This window comes from Nannospalax galili, unplaced genomic scaffold (assembly GCF_000622305.1).
Source record: "Nannospalax galili isolate Female #2095 unplaced genomic scaffold, S.galili_v1.0 scaffold236, whole genome shotgun sequence".
Taxonomy (NCBI): domain Eukaryota; kingdom Metazoa; phylum Chordata; class Mammalia; order Rodentia; family Spalacidae; genus Nannospalax; species Nannospalax galili.
Window position 1 is genome coordinate 499,558 of NW_008338710.1, and position 10,881 is coordinate 510,438.

The 10,881-nt window shown below is 40.7% G+C and overlaps 1 pseudogene; it reads left to right on the plus strand.

Moving 5' to 3' along the window:
* Positions 1-2,275: 2,275 nt before the first annotated feature.
* On the plus strand, positions 2,276-2,746 carry LOC103734349 (annotated as a pseudogene).
* The last annotated feature ends 8,135 nt before the right edge of the window (positions 2,747-10,881 follow it).

Below are 10,881 nucleotides of genomic sequence, written 5' to 3' on the forward strand. Positions count from 1 at the left end.
GGAAGTTAAAACAAAACTGAATACTAGTATTCATGTACTAGAACAGCTACAGCTCAAAGAACTGACCTTTCTAAATGCTGCTTCAGATATTGAGGAAGAGGAAGTCTGGTGCACTGACAGAAAGAAGAGAAATGTTACAACACTGGGGAAAACTGGCTTTTTCTTCCAAAGTTAAATGTGGTTTTACCACAAGACCCAGCAGTCATAGCACTAGGTGTTATTAAAGCTGAGGTTAACTTTATATCTTGGGGCTGGAGAGATGGCTCTGCTGTTAAGATCACTGGCTGCTCTTGCAGAGAACCAGGGTTTGATTCCCAGCACCCACATAGTGGCTAACGACCATCTGTAACTCCAGTTCAAGGGGGTCCAACACACTCTTCTGATCTTTGCACAGGCATTGCATGACATAGGTGCACTCACACACATACAGGCAATACATTCATACACACAGAAAGCAAAAATAATACATTTTAAAAATAAAGTCTATGTCTTAACAAAAATCTGCACAAATCTTTTATAATAACTTTATAAATAATCACCCCAAATAGAAAAATCAGACGGCTGAATGGATAACAGATGCTGGCTCACATGCTAGAGAAAGAAAACCTATATAAATATTCAGAGTGCACTGGTTTTGAGAGTTTGATGGGTCTGGAGGAGAGAAAACAAGAAAGCACAGGTGATACTTTAGATACTGTTTGACACTGGAATTATGACTATTTAGAGGGGGGAGGTATATAGGACCAGATGTGTCACCTGCTCCATTTTTTCTGTAAATCTTATAATTAATATATTAAGAACCAGTAAATAAAAGCTTTTCAAGTAAAAATTCTCTCCCATCATCTAGACTTTTCACCCTCTAGAGTTTTCTTCGCTGTACAGAGCCTTTTACTTCCATGGAATCTCATTTGTCAGTTCTTAGGATTATTTCCTGGAGATGATGAAGTCCTTTTCAAAGAGTTCTTACCTATGCCTACATCCCAAAGTGGGTTCCTAAGGTGTTTCTCTAGCAGACATATAAAGCACTGCAAAAATTAAATGTAAAAAACCGTGTCAATCATTAAATGAGCCAATGAAGGGAACAGATACTTCACAATGGAAAATATGCAAATCGCCAATAAGTATTTTTGAAAATGTTCAACATCTCTTAGCCATCTCTAAAGTGCAAATTAAAACTGTTTATATAGCCAGCAAGATGGCACAGTGGGTAAAGGCACCTGCTACCAAGCCTGAGGACCTGAGCTTAATCCCTGGGGTCCACATGGTAGAAGAGCATCCCTATGTTTTCTGAAAGAAAGAAAAGAAGAAAGAAAGAAAGAGAGAGAGAGAGAGAGAGAGAGAGAGAGAGAGAGAGAGAGAGAGAGAGAGAGAGAGAGAGAGAGAGAGAGAGAGAGAGAGAGAGAGAGAGAGAGAGAGAGAGAGAGAGAGAGAGAGAGAGAGAGAAAGAAAGAAAGAGAAAGAAAGGAGGGAGGGAAGGAAGGAAGGAAGGAAGGAAGGAAGGAAGGAAAGAGGGAGGGAGGAGGGACGGAAAGAAGAAAACCAGCTTTGACATACCTCACTCCAGTCAGAATGATTACCATCAAGAAAAAAATGACAACAAATGCCAATGAAGATGTGGAGAGACCAAACGATCATTTGCTGCTGTAGGAAGGCCACACTAGTGCAACCACTATGGAAATCAGTGTGAACATTTCACAAAAAACACTAAAAGAAGTACCATATGGTCCAGCCACACCCTCCCTGGGCACATACCAAAAAGGACTCCACATCCTACCACAGAGGTACTTGCATGTCTGCTTATTGATGCTTTACTTGCAGTAGTATGGAAATGGAATCAACCTAGATGTCCATCCATAGATGAATGGATAATGAACACTTTGTGTATGCACATAATGGGAATTTATTCAATCATAAATAAAAAAGAAATTTGCAAGAAAATGTATGAATCTGGAAAGTACTCTACTCAGTGAGATAACCCAAACTCAGAAAGACAACTGCCACATGTTCTGTCTCAAATTTGCATCCTAGCTTCTAATTCTGTACATGTGTTTATACGACAGTGGGTACATTCACGGATCATGACACTAGAAAGGGAAGAAGAAAAGAAGAGCTTTCAAGGAATGAGGTGAGCTGGGTAATAAGGCAGGTGATATGAACACAGAAGGGGGACCACTGGGAATTGAAGGGTACAGAAGGAGAGATGGGATCACAGTGTGGTGAGGAGGACCAACCTATACAACACATAAGGATATCAAAATAAAACTTGTGCTCTTTCCTTTCGGCCGCCGCCCTGCCATCCAGACTGAGGAAGACCCGGAAACTGCGGGGCCACGTGAGCCACGGCCACCGCCACATCGGGAAACACCGGAAGCTCCCAGGAGGCTGTGGTAATGCTGGTGGCATGCATCACCACAGGATCAGCTTCGACAAATATCATCCAGGTTACTTTGGGAAAGCTGGTATGAGGCATTACCACTTAAAGAGGAACCAGAGCTTCTGCCCAACGGTCAACCTTGATAAATTGTGGCCACTGGTCAGTGAACAGACACGGGTAAATGCTGGCAAAAATAAGGCTGGCGTTGCCCCCATCATTGATATGGTGCGATCGGGCTACTACAAAGTTCTGGGGAAGGGAAAGCTCCCTAAGCAGCGGGTGATCGTGAAGGCCAAATTCTTCAGCAGAAGAGTTGAGGAGAAGATTAAGAGTGTTGGGGTTGCCTGTGTCCTGGTGGTTTGAAGCCACACAGAGGAGATTCATTAAATGCTAACATTGTTTTCAAGTGAACAAATAAAAATAAAACTTGCTGCAGTGTATGCTAATTTGATCAAAGAAAGAGTCAGACCAAGGAGACGTTTCAATGAATACAATGCCTGAACAAGCATGAGGACCTGAGTTTAATCTACAACATATTTTTATAAAGTCAGGCTCAGAGCATGCTTCTGGAACCCCAGACCAAGGGGAGCAGACATATGAGGCTCTCTGGAGCTCTTTGGCCAGCCAGTCTGGCAAATCAGCAAGCTCTAGGTTCAGTGAGAGACTGTCTCAGAACATAAAGTGGAGAGCAATTGAGGAAGACCCGGATGGCCACCAACCTCTGGCCTGCACTCATATGTGCACACTCCCCACAAACAGGTGCATGCACCACATATGCACCTACACATATAAACACATGTACAAACACACACACGCACACACACATACACACACAGATAAATTTGCATCAGTTATATAAGGAATTCCTAACAATAAAGATGACAAAACAGAATATTCAGTAGAAAAACAGAGAAAAGGTATAAATGTGTATTCATAGAAGGAGGCTACAATGAACTCATAAATATTTAGAGGTGCCAAGTTTCCTAAAATTAAAGTAATACAAATTAAGCAACAATGATAGAAACTTGTGCATTCTTTAGATATGCAGAAACAAAATTACATCAAGTTACTTAGTTTTTAAGAATATCAGAATAAGGAATGAGGCCTGAAGTGATGGCTCGGTGATTAGAAACACTTGCTACACAAACAGGGGAAACAGAATTCAAATCCCAGTACCTATATAAAAGCTAGGCATGGTCCCATGCATGCCTGTAGCACGGAATGGAGCAGAGACAGAAAGATAACTATCTGGGACTTGTTAACTGTCAGTCTATCTGAAAAACACTAGTCCAAAGTTTAGCAAGAGACTTTGCTTCAAAGACAAGTAGGAAAGTGATAAAGGAAGATACCCAGTGCCATCGTCTGTTGTGTGCATGTACATACACACCAGCACGCATATGTGCAAATAAACCATATACACATACATACTAACACACACAGTATTTTTATTTAAATAAAGGGGGTCTGGAGAGATGGCTCAGTTCTTAGGAATGCTTGCTGCTGTTGCAGAAGACCTGGGTTCAGTTCCCAGTATCCATTTCAGGCAGCTCACAACAACTTGCAACTCCAGCTCCAGGAAATCTGACACCCTCTTCTTTCCATACATGTGGTACAAAAAACTCATGTAGGCTCATACACATACACATAAATAAATAACCTTAAAAGTAAAGTAAAAATATAAAAAGAATATATTACAATCCACTTATAGAATTTAAAAAATATTTTATTATTTTTATTTATGTCTGTATTGCCTGTGCGCATGTAAGTGCATTAGTGTCATGCAATGCCCATGGAGGTCAGAAGAAAGCATCAGATCCCCTGGAACTGGAATTATGAACTGTTGTTAGCCACCATATTGGTGTTGGGAATCAAGCCCAGTTACTCTGCAAGAGCAGTCAGTGCTCTTAATCGTTGTGCCGTCTCTCCAGCCCCCCTCCCCCTTATGGAAATATGTAAAATAGCATCACATGGTTGGGCAGATGACTCAGTGTCTAAAGTGCTGCTGCTGTGCAAGGATGAAGACCAGAGTTCCCAGAACCCATCTAAAACCAGATGTGTTAGTGTGCATCTATTATTCAGTGAGCCTACAGCAAACTGAGAGGCAGAGACAAGAGAAGTCTTTTAGAAGCTAGAGGCCAGGTACAGGGGCATGCTTCTGTAACCCCAGAGCTGGGGCAGCAGGAACATGAGGATCTCTGAAATGCACTGGCTAGCCAGTGGGCAAATCGATGAATGCTGAGCTAACCTAGAGGCCAGTTAGCCTGGCTTACACAGCACTGAGCAAGAGACCCTGCTTCAAACAATGTCACCTGAATTTTTCCTCTGACTGCCACAGGTGGGTGATGGTACAGTCCTGCACACACACACACACACACACACACACACACACACACACACACTCACACCATCAGATATATTTAAGGTTACATAGATAAAGATATGTAGCAAACATATCAGGGTGGATATCTGTGGGAGGAAATGAGAGCCAGAATGTGAAATGAAAGAAAACGTAACAATGAAAGTGGGAAAAACACAGACCAATGCCAGAAGCTGGGGGATTTGCTAATTCCATTTCACCACAAAGGTGTAAAATTGTAATTTTCAAAAACTAAGGAAAACAGCACAAAAATTGAAAGACAACTAGAAATCGAAATAAATTGTTTGCCATGTTCAGCATGACAGATGAGATATTTCTAAATGTCCTGACACAAGCTGTTTCAGAGAGAGCCAGAAGCAGAGTTGAAATCAAGAAAGAAGCAAGGAACCAGTGAGGGAGGCTTGACACCGAAGAGATGATGCCAAGGGGGCAAAAATCTCACAGAAATGCCAGAAAGCAGGACAAATCTCAAGCTGCATAGTTAAATGCGGCATAAACATATACTTTAAAAATTGTAGAAAGCCTTTTTCTGTTTTTACAGTGGAAATGCCCAGAAAACTAGAGAGGTAGCTCAGGCAGTAAAGCGCTTGTTGCATAGGCATTGAATTCCCAGCAACTACATAAAAAAACAGGAATAGGGTGCATGCATGACACCCCAGTGCTTGGGGTTCAGGGACAGGAGGATCCCTGAGTCTTGCTGTCCAGCTAGTCTAGCAGAATAAGCACCATATAGGTTCAGTGAAGGACCCTGTTTTAAAAAATAAGGTGTGACCAAACGTGGTCGCACATGCCTTTAAACCTAGCATTCAGGAGGCAGAGGCAGGTGAATCTCTGTGAGATTGAGGCCAGCCTCGTCTATATAGTAAGTTCTAAGCCAGCTGGGGTTACAAAGAGAGTTCCTGCCTCAAAAAAAAAAGGTGGCGTGTGATTGAGAAAGACACTCAATACCAACCTCTGGTCTCCACACACACCTACACACACCTACATAAACACAAGCATGTACACACACCTTAATTAATATTTTAAAAAATAAATACCCAGTGCTAGATAACTACGGTGGGAAAATTATTTCTAAAACTGAATTTTAAAAGTTGAAATTGTCCTCATAAAGTTCATTAAAGATAAATTATACAGAAATTTGATGGGGGAACACAGAATAGTGAAAGGATGTTATAATAGGTTGCAATAGAAAAAAGATTCAGAAATCATTGAAATGACATAAAAACAGAATAGTCCATAAAACACAAGAAAGAGAATTAAGAGGCAACATCATGAACTGATTATGACCAATTATCTAGTGCTAGGAAACTCAGACACGAGTCTATCTGAACTCACCTTCACAACCTACTGAGTCCCTAATGAGATTTGAGGCTCATACGTCTGTAAAGGATGTTGGGAAGAATTTATGAAATGATCACATAACTCTCAAGGTATCATTACATTTTGAGGAACAGGACTTGTACTTAGTTTATCTTTGTCTTATCCATATCAGCAGTAAAGTACCTTGAAAATATTTAAGGATCAAAAACAAAACAAAAAGGACCAATTATCATAAATATTATAGGATGAATATATAGAAACGTTCCATGATAAAGAATTATACAAAAAAATAGAGAACTCGCAGTGTGAGAAGGTGAAAGCTTGTTGCCCCAGAATTCCAAATAAAAGCAAGTGTTGGGATAAAGCTATTAATTCTAAATAATTTAGCTTTTAAAATGATTTTAATAAAATTCAAGTTTAATGTTTAGTACCAAGTATGTTTCTAGCATAGTGTTATGAATAGCATTATCTCATTTACATACCTGAAAACAGAACCCTAATAAAGAGTCTAAAATGTGCCTCAATACACATGACTTAATGGCAGCTCAAAAATTATCTAATTCCAGATTGACAATCCCTTAGAGTATACAACATTCATTTCACCATTATGTTGAACTCTTTGCATTTGTTCTTCATGAACATTCGGTCAAATGAAATCTTTGTCAATGTTAGAAGATGCTATATGAGGTAGAAGTTTGCTAGGAGCACCAAGATTATCCACATTTGGATGCGTGGGTGGGAGAGAGCAAGCAACATCTGCTGCCCCTCTATGGTCCAGTGCACAGAACTATAAAAATGCAAAATGTTCTTTTTTTTTTTACATGAACAACCAGTCCCAAAGGAATCACTGAAGAGAAAAGGCAGACTTCGAGCCAAACCACAGAATCATTTTAAAGCTAATTAGAAGCTACAAATGTAGAAAAGAAAATTTCATTGCAACATCTTTAGAGCAAGAAAGAATGAATTGGTGGGGTGTGTTCCCTCCATAGCCAAACCAGATTATCCAGTCCAGCACTGCACACTCTTTTGTTCTGATGTGTGTTTGACTAGACTTGCCTTCACCTTGCTCATGTTGGGAATGAAGGAAAGTGTATAACTCATTTCTCTGATCATCATAAGATGTCCCTTTGGAACATTTGATGGTTATACAAAGAACTACATCCAAAAACAAGCATAGGTGGTATACCCATAGCCAATTCATAGCCCACCTGTGTTAAGAAGTGCCTGGAGCTAGAGCAGCATGGCCAAAACCACACCCAGCATCTCCGTGCTAGACGGTGAGAGAAACGGGAAAATGGAAAGGATTGTGGGAATACAGCCTGCACCGTTGAAAATTTTATGTCCCGTCTGAGAGGTTTACTGACCACCATGCTGCTTCAGTTCAAGCTCAAAGCTACCTGTGCCATGTGTGGAAAGCATCTTGAGAATATGGAGGATTTGAGATACCATGGAACTCACAAGGGTGAGGCATCTTCTCACAGCTTTGGGGAAATTTTATTTCCCCTACTGACTGGAGAAAAATCATTATTAGTTAGTCCTTCCTCTTACCCCTGAAAGACCAAACTGAATTGGTTTCTCAGTGTTGCAACACACCACAGACCAAAAACAGGAGCAAGATTTCTTGAACGGTTTCTTGGAGCTGCTAACAAAACAGAACTAGAGGCAGGCAATACCCTAAAATTGAAAGAGTGGACCAAAGGCAGGTCAGCAGGAGTTACCTGACCAGTGTTGGCTGGCCACCAAATGAAAAATGCTGTGACTTACTTTCTGTAGAATCAGAAAAGATATAAAATCATGCATTAAAAATATACCCCTAAATGAATTTAAGTGTTCAAAATGTTGATCCTCTAAGGAGTAGTGTTCATTTAATTAGAAATTTTGTCTCAAAAGTATAGCTTATTCTCCAAAGAAATTGGCTGAATGTAGCATATACATCTATTAATAGTCCATTGCTAATGTGGGTTTGAGTTGTCTAGTGTTAACTGATTGTTTTGACTTTTTCCCATTTTCCTTATTAACGAGCTGGACATTGGGGAACAGTGAAATGAATTAATTATATTGATGTGCTTAGAAGTGCAGGGACAGAAAGGATCCTTAGAGGTCACACAGTCAGGAATGCCCTACCTCCCTTTGCTATTGCTCCCTCCCTTAGCCTGGATATTTGATACCTGTTCTCTCAGCCTGGGTTCTGGCATTCCTTCCCCACCTCCACCCCTATAAACTCAGCTAAGGGAACTGACAAGTTTCCTTATGACCTGAGGCATGCCTCTCACATGTCATTTGGCATCTCTATAATAGTCACATGTCAATGCAATAACTTCTTTTCCTAGACTATGAGCTCTTTGAGGATAAAACGGTACTATAACTATTCATGCAAGTTTACTTGCAGCACAACGCTTGGCACAAAACATGTTCTCATTAAATGTTTATCACATAATCATAAAGAAAACCCTGCTTAAGTTGGGGTTTCTTTCCCACCTCCCCACCTCTATGCAGGGATGTCTTTCATATATATAGTACGTGCTGTCACAATTGCTCTAGGTTCATATGACTAACTGCCCTGCTGCCTGGAAAACACTGTTTCCTTGTAGTTATCCACCATCTCAGTCTCTTACAATCTCTCTGTCCCCTCTTCTGCAAATCCCTGAGTCTTGGGAGGCATAGATTGTTTTTCATTGAGCTTTTAAAATTTCATAAAATATTTTCCACTTACATCCAGATCCCCTCCCCTATCCATGCCTCCCTGCTCCTCCCACTGAACCCTATGCACTCTGCCATACATGCTGAGTCCTATTCTTTCAGGTGTTTGTAGCTAAATGTCCTTCAAAGTAAATGCATCCACTGAGGTCTAATCAGCTCATCCAGTGATCTTATATAAGTCATACTCTCCCTCACCCAGCAGCAACCAGTCTCAAACAGTTCTTGATCTAGTGCTGACCTACTACCTATTCCTCACTTCCCCTTTGGGCCCTTGTTTAATTTGTTTAATTGAGCTGACATGGGTCCCATGTTGTTGTCCCATTCAAGGCAAAGCAATTTACAGTTTCTTATTTTATGCATATTGACCAGGTTTATGTCTTTGCACTAATCACTAATTGTTGCGGGTTCTCCTCAGGCTAGCTGTGAAGAACCTGACCTGGATCGGGTCCCCTGCCGATTGGGGAGGGCAGGGGCAGAGGCACGGAGTCACGACACAGACCCAGGGAGTTGGGTAGAAGCAAGCACTAGGCGAGGTGCTGCAGGCTTGTTTAATGCAGGAGGGGGCAGGCCTTATATTTCCCTTTTCTCCGCCCCCAAGTGCTTTTAGTCAGCATATCGTTTTCTGATTGGTCTGCGCCACGCAGTCTGTCAGCAGTCACTGGGCTCGCAAGCAGGGTACGGAGGCATGGGCTCCTTTTGGCTGACTATTTGAGGACCAAGAAGTGAAGTGAATTTTTGCTGAATCCCAGGGCTCTGGGTCCGCACCATCTTTGGAGGCCTCCTGCTACAGCTAACTGCTGCAAGATGAAGCTTCTCTGGTGTCTGGTGAGAGTCAAGAGATGCATTAAACTATATAACCAGTCATTAGGAGTTGGTTTAATTATATATCCATTTAGCAGAATAGTAGTAATAAGTTCTTCCTCATGACCTATGACCTGTCTAGCCACAAATACCTGGGCCTGATATCAATGCCAGGTGTGGGCTCCACCTTATGAAAGAGACCTTAAGTCTCACTAGAAAGTGGTTGGTTTCTCCCATAGAATTCATGCCACTATTGTACCAGTAGGTGTATCTTGCCAGGCAAGTTGTTACTGGAGTTAACAGGAATCACAGCTGGGCAAGGTTAACAATTACTTTTCTCTTCCAGTATCTGAAGAACTATTGGCAACTGATAACTGCTGGGAGGGGGAGTCAGCTTGTTTAAGAGTGCAACACTGGGTAGGTTGACCAGGCTGCAGGGGATGCACCCATACCAAAGGGCACTAAAAATATATAAATAAGACATAATAGACCTTAAAAAGTAATGAGTACAAGAAATCACATGGAGGGTACTAAGGGGGGATAGAGATAGGGGAGGGGATTTGAATATGATCAAAATATATTGTATGAAATTCTCAAAGTTTCAATAAAAATATTTTTTTTAAAAAAAGAAAACCCAGCTTTTGCCTTCAGCTACATTTCAAACTATCTGTACAAACTTTGACTCTGTGCTATTCAGACCCATGAATGAAGAAAGCCTAAACCACACCAGTTTTCCCAGAGTTTGTCATTGAGCTCCTCTTGCAAGCTCTTGGTAAATCCTGGTGACCTTTGAACTCTGAAGTATTCACTGTGTCCCAGGTATTTCCAGGGATTTTTCCCTTTTTGCTGTCACTTCTCTTTGAATTCAGAAGGAACAAGAGAATACACAACTCTGGTTGTCTCATAGTTCACTTCAGGATAAAAACAATCTCAGCAATTTTTATCAGAATACCTATTCACTGGTCATTCAATCAACAAGGTATTTCTTATCAGAAAAATTTAAATGACATAATTTGCACCGCTTTATCTTGAAAAAATTCCAGTGTTTTAACATCTTTTAAAGAGGACTTTGATTTTAAAAATGTATCTTCTGACCTTAATTTATCACCTTCATTTGGTTTCTCGATTTTTGTTTTTTTGAGTTCTTTATATATTCTAGATGATAAACTTCTGTCAGATGTGTCACTAGTGAAGATTTTTTCCCATTCTGTGGGTTTTTCTCTTCACTTTTTTATTGTTTCTTTTGTTGTACAGAAGCTTTTTAGTTTAATGAGGTCCCACTTGGTGACTGCTGACTTTAATTCCTGAG